Below are 6,030 nucleotides of genomic sequence, written 5' to 3'. Positions count from 1 at the left end.
CCACCTTGGCAGACATTTGAAAACCAGAGGAACTGTGGGCAGCTCAGCACAGTCTGTCTTCCTGGACCTTGAAGAAGCCACCCAGTTCTGGACCACAGTAGGGATGGGTACTACTGCTGGGTTGATTGTCACAGCTTGAGATGGTACCACAATTGGGAAGGGTACCACAGATGGGAAGGATGCCACAGATGGAATGGGTACTGCATCTGAGATAGTACCATAGCTGGCATGACACTATAGTTGGGAAGGTAAGATGAGATGAACATTGCAGCTGGGATGAGTACCACAGCTGGGAGGAGTCCTGCAGCTGGGATGGGTACCACAGCTGGGAGGAGTCCTGCAGCTGGGATGAGTACCACAGCTGGGAGGAGTCCTGCAGCTGGGATGGGAACCATAGCTGGGAGGAGTCCTGCAGCTGGGATGGGTACCACAGCTGGGAGGAGTCCTGCAGCTGGGATGGGTACCACAGCTGGGAGGAGTCCTGCAGCTGGGATGGGAACCACAGCTGGGATGAGTCCTGCAGCTGGGATGGGTACCACAGCTGGGAGGAGTCCTGCAGCTGGGATGAGTCCTGCAGCTGGGAGGAGTCCTGCAGCTGGGATGGGTACCACAGCTGGGAGGAGTCCTGCAGCTGGGATGGGAACCACAGCTGGGAGGAGTCCTGCAGCTGGGATGGGTACCACAGCTGGGATGATCATTGTAATTATTAAATATGAATATGTCAATAAAGATGGTTACCACAGCTGAGATAAGCACCCCAGCTTGGATGAGTACCTGTGCCATCATGAATGCCACAAGTAGGATGGGTACCACAGTGGGAAGAACACTACAACTGGGACCACGACCGAAGCTGAAGAGGACAGTACAGATGGTCTAGATCAGTGGTTCTCAACCCGTGGATTGTGACCCCTTGGCGGGGGAAGAGGGAGTCAAACGACCCTTTCACAGGGATCGCCTAAGACCGTTGGAAAATATGGATATTTATATTAAAATTCATAACAGTATCAAAGTTACTTATGAAGTAGCAACAAAAATTTTGTGGTTGGGGTCAGCTCAATATGAGGAACCGTGTTAAAGGGTCTGAGCATTAGGAAGGTTGAGAACCGCTGGTCTAGATACAAGTGGGACGGATGGATAACACACTTGAGGTGGGTACCACAGGCAGTTCTGTCATCTCTCCACAGGAACTCTCCATGTTTACTTGGACTTCTCCATGGCATGGTGACTGGTGTCTACGGAAGGTCCAAGGGGGACAGAGTTAGTGTACAATGGTTTAGCAAATGTTACGCTGGGTGGTTAATGTCCCCGTGGCCTTGGTTCAAGAACACATGGTCAAGGTCAGACTGTGAGAGGAGACTCCACAGACACTAGTGTACTTCAAGGGGCACCTTTGGAGACGGCTAAAATGCCAGTCTATCATGGCAGTCAGCCGACTGTGGACAAACTGAAGCAAAAGGAAGGAAGCATTAAGGTCACTGGCAGAAGGGGGCATACTGTGGGCTTCCTCTCCCCAGCCTCAGCTCCTCCAAACCAGGGAAGTGTTGGGAGGCCACCTAGAAGGGGGTGCAATTCAGGGAAGCACACCCAGTGTCACCCCACATTTACTGAGCTAAGTGTATGCAAGGCCTCGCCAAGTTCAGCTCAGTCTTTCTCTGGGGTACTTAGTTTATGCAAGGTTTGTCTTTGGGGCTGGAAAGCTGGACCCCATCTTTAAGGAGTAGCTACTATATGCCCAGGGTTTTCCACACACAGCCTCACTTCTGTGATGCCTGTCCTCAGCTGTTATTTCTTCAAGAAAGAGAGGAGGAAGGTGCGGAGAGGCCAAGGAAATTACACAAGGCTGTACTGATAATAACCATTTCCTTCTCCTCCTCCTCCTCCTCCTCCTCCTCCTCCTCCTCCTCCTCCTCCTCTTCTTCTTCTTTCTCCTCTTCCTTCCTCCTCCCCCTCCTCCTTCCTCATCCTCTTCCTTCTTTTTCTTCTATTATCTCCTCCTTTCCCTTTTTTTCCTCCTCCTCTGTCTTTTAGATAGGGTCTCATGTCCCAGGCTGGCTTCAGACTAACTATATAGCCTGGAGTATCTTGACTTATGATCTTCTTGCTTGTACCTCCTGGTGCTGGCACTGTGGGTAAGCAATTTGTGCATTCAAGGCAAGCACTCTACCAACCAAAATATATCCTCATCTCCAAAGGCACTTCATCTCCATCAGATAATCATACTGCAGCATCACTAAAGGTGCCACTGAGGACAGCAATATGCAATGTAGTCCTTATAGGGCATCATGGTCTGCAGAGAATTGATGGGAAGCTGCTTCTGAAGTTCATCTGCCCACCTGGCCAACATGGACTGAACATCCATCCTGACCAATGACCATCCACCAGTGGTGGATAAGCCATGGCAACTGTCTGTTGGGCAAAGAGATGAATCTGTAAGTGCATACAGTGAGACCCCTGTGGGGCCATGGAGGAGAATATGGTAACAGCCACAGAAGGAACGGGGTGGGGCCTCTGGTCAGATGGGAGACTTCACAGTAGAGGCTGAGCCTCAGAACAAGTTTGGGTGCACTCAGGTGGACCAGAAGGGGCTCAGCATTCAGAACATCATGTTGTGTATGAATCCCTAGCGAGGAATATTTGGGAAGACGGATGTGGCAAATGAAGCTTGGAGCAGAGCTCCATGGAGGAGAGAGAGGGACAGCAGACTGTCTACACCTGAAGGGACTGAGCCCCAGAGTGCCACACCATCCCAGGCTAGCCCAACCCCTCCCTCCAGGAGCTCATGATCTGGCTGAAACACACAGGGTCCTCGTGACTGAAGAAACGACACAGGAAAGAAAACTGAGGGCATGCTCATTATTCTGAGTCATCAGAGATGCAGATTAAGGCAATCAGCTCATCAAATGAGAGAAATTAGCAAGTGTAGAGGGAAACATGGTGTCTCGTTGCTGAGACAAAAGGTCTGAGAAAACTTAAGGAACGGTTTACATGGCTCACAGTTCCAGGGTTATAGTTCATTATGCAGGGGAGACACGGCAGCAGGGTGAGGCAGCTGGTCACATTTCGGCCACAGGAAGCAAGAATTGTGAATGTGGGTGCTTAACTCAAGTTCTCCCCTTCAGTCTGGGACCTCAGGCCCTGGGATGTGCTGCCCGCATTAGGGTGGGTCTCCTACTCCAGCTAACCCAATCCAGACACTGCCTCACAGACATGCCCAGAGGTTTGTTTCTGTGGTCATTCCCAACCCCATCAGGTTGACAAGATTGACCTTCACAGATGAGCCAAGAAGGAGGGCACATTTAGCAGAATTCAAATTTTATCTCCCAGCCTCAAAATTCCATGTCTGCATAGCCTAGAGAGCCCCTCACAGGCAGAGGGATCTGCCCCAAGTACTCACTGCAGAGCTGATTCACAAGACCACAACCTAAATGTCCTTCAGCTGGACAGAGAACAAATGGGTCAATCCAGGGCAGTGGGAAGGAATGTACCTTCTCTACACATATCATCATGGAGCCAGGTCACTGTGTGCAATGACAACCCACAGAATGTGTCCCGCAGGACGGAATACACCACGTCACCCTCCAAAGCCAAGCACGGCTCATGGGGGGTGCTTGTAAGAGTAGGGAGGGAGCACTGCGAGCATCCACCTTCATGCTGCATTTAGCTCAGCACTTTCAGAGCCAAGCTGGCGAGAGAGACGGTTGGCAGAGGGCCTTCTGACGGAGGAAGGTGCCCGATAGCACAGTGTCCACGAGCTGATGTTAGAGCAAGCGAGCGATTTCCATGTTGGCCTAAATGAGCAGCTGTGGCAACACCCTCTGACTCTACCTCAGTTAAAGGCTCCCTCTAAGACCCGAAGAAGAGCTAGGTCTAATGAAACATTTTCTAGAGAGCGCAAAGATGTATACAGTGTTGGCAAACTGAAGAAAACGTGTCTCATTTTTTAATCCTAAAGGAGGCCTTGATCTCACTGGTGCTGCTTCTGAAAGCACTCCTGGCTCTCCGTGTGAGGCCCCCGTGTGGTGGAATTCACAGTGATTGAGAAATGTCATGTACAGGGACCGGATGGCAAGTGGCATTGATTCACATTGTGAAAAGTTGTTCAGAGTCATTGTCATAATTGGTGTCACATCTGTGTACCACCAAGAGAAGTCCTTGAGAGTGTCCTGATAGAGGACACAGCTGACTTGTATCCTGGCTTCAATCTCTGGCCACCTCAGCCCGTGTTGGTACATCCTCTTGGCCTTCCATCTTTCTGGTAATGGTACGGTTCCTCCTTCCGTACATGTGGTCTTGTGACCACTGCTGGATAGACATCACAGGAAGTCACTGTTGGGGACCAGACTCTTGCACTGGTCCCAGCAGAGTCATCTATGCCAAAGTTTCAGCTACCAAGCAGACAGCCATTTGTCTGATTTTCTGTGGGAGACATGAGAGGTGAAAGTCAGTTTTTTCAATAGACACAGCCATGAAATCCCCTCTACCTTGGACTGCTGCAAAGGCAATCTGGAATAGGCTGATACGAATTAGGCATTTCTTTGCTATTCTGCCTCCCCATCTCCCCTTATAAGGAAGACCCTGGGAGGACCACTTTTCTTTTCTTTTTTAAAAGATTTATTTATTTATTATGTATACAATGTTCTGCCTGCGTGTACTCCCGCAGGCCAGAAGAGGGCACCGGATCTCATTACAGATGGCTGTGAGCCACCATGTGGTTGCTGGGAATTGAACTCAGGACCTCTGGAAGAGCAGCCAGTGCTCTTAACCTCTGAGCCATCTCTCTGGGCCTCTGTTTTTGGTTTTGTCTCTACCTCCCCACTAAGCTGTTTTGGGTCTACGAACCCAACATCAGAAATCTTGTTCTACTTGATGGAGCGAACTGTGATTATATAACCGATGCTAAACATCTTAAAGCTGGGTGTGGAGGTGTCTATCATCCTGGCACTTGGGGGCAGGGGGGTCAAAAGTTCAAGAGCAGCCTGGGCTCATAAGGCCCTGACATTAAAAAAAAAAAAAAAGCCCAAACAAACAAACTAAAAAAGAGAAAGTAAATATAAAGATATTCAAGATTTTAAAATTAAATGGGTGTAATCTTATCCCTAAACACACAATACACATTGGAGCTGGGATTCAAGCCAGGTGGCCTAACTTGAAGCCCACACCTTGCCCAACAAGCTACCTCTCTCCACTGAACTGCAAACTGTGGTTTTCTCAGGAATTCAGGTTAGGCATGGAGGAGGCTTCTAGAATGTTTGTCCAGAATGCGGAGGAGGAAGTTCACATGGAGATTTTCTTGTTTGTAGTGAGTCCTTAACTTCTTCCCAATAAGGAAGTGCCAGAGATCCTTCCAAGCTGCTGACAGAGGAGACACTGCAGATGTATTTGGTGAGATTCGGGTCAGAGCCAGGCTAGGCCACCAGGAAAATTACCCAGAGTGACAATTGCTAGGTGGCCAGGAGTACAGGGCCTCATGGACTAGGGTGGAATGTCATCAAGGGACACAAGGGTAAAGGGTGGAAGTCTTAAGAAATTCTGTATAAACAAATGGGGAAATCGAGGCACACATATAGAGAGACAGGGATTGCTGAGGTCCAGAGGCACAGAGGTAGGATAGAGGCTGACAGAGACCTGGGGTGGAATCCAGCTCTGGACTTCCTCATGTGACTTTGTGGTGACCTCTCAGCTTTTCCTAACAATTATTGGAGAGTAGGGAGTGGGGCAGAGTCAGGGCTGGGGCTCAGCTAACCTCAGGTTCCTGTACATAGGAGTCAAGTGCCTCCTTCACAGGACAACCCAGTGCAGTGGATGAATAACGACCATTTGGAGCAGGTCATGGAGAAGTACATAGCAGCCTCTGTATTTCCCACAGGCTATTGCTCTTGAACTCAGAGAGAGAGAGGGAGAGGGAGAGAGAGAGAGAGAGAGAGAGAGAGAGAGAGAGAGAGAGAGAGAAAGAAGAAGAAGGAGGAGGAGGAGGAGAAGAAGAAGAGGAGGAGGAAGAAGAAGAAAGAGAGGGGGGGGAAGAAAGGCTTT

This window comes from Peromyscus californicus, unplaced genomic scaffold (genome assembly GCF_007827085.1).
Source record: "Peromyscus californicus insignis strain IS unplaced genomic scaffold, ASM782708v3 Scaffold_20__1_contigs__length_68692818, whole genome shotgun sequence".
Classification (NCBI taxonomy): Eukaryota; Metazoa; Chordata; class Mammalia; order Rodentia; family Cricetidae; genus Peromyscus; species Peromyscus californicus.
The sequence above is the reverse complement of the archived record's forward strand: the minus strand, read 5'-3'. Positions refer to the sequence as shown.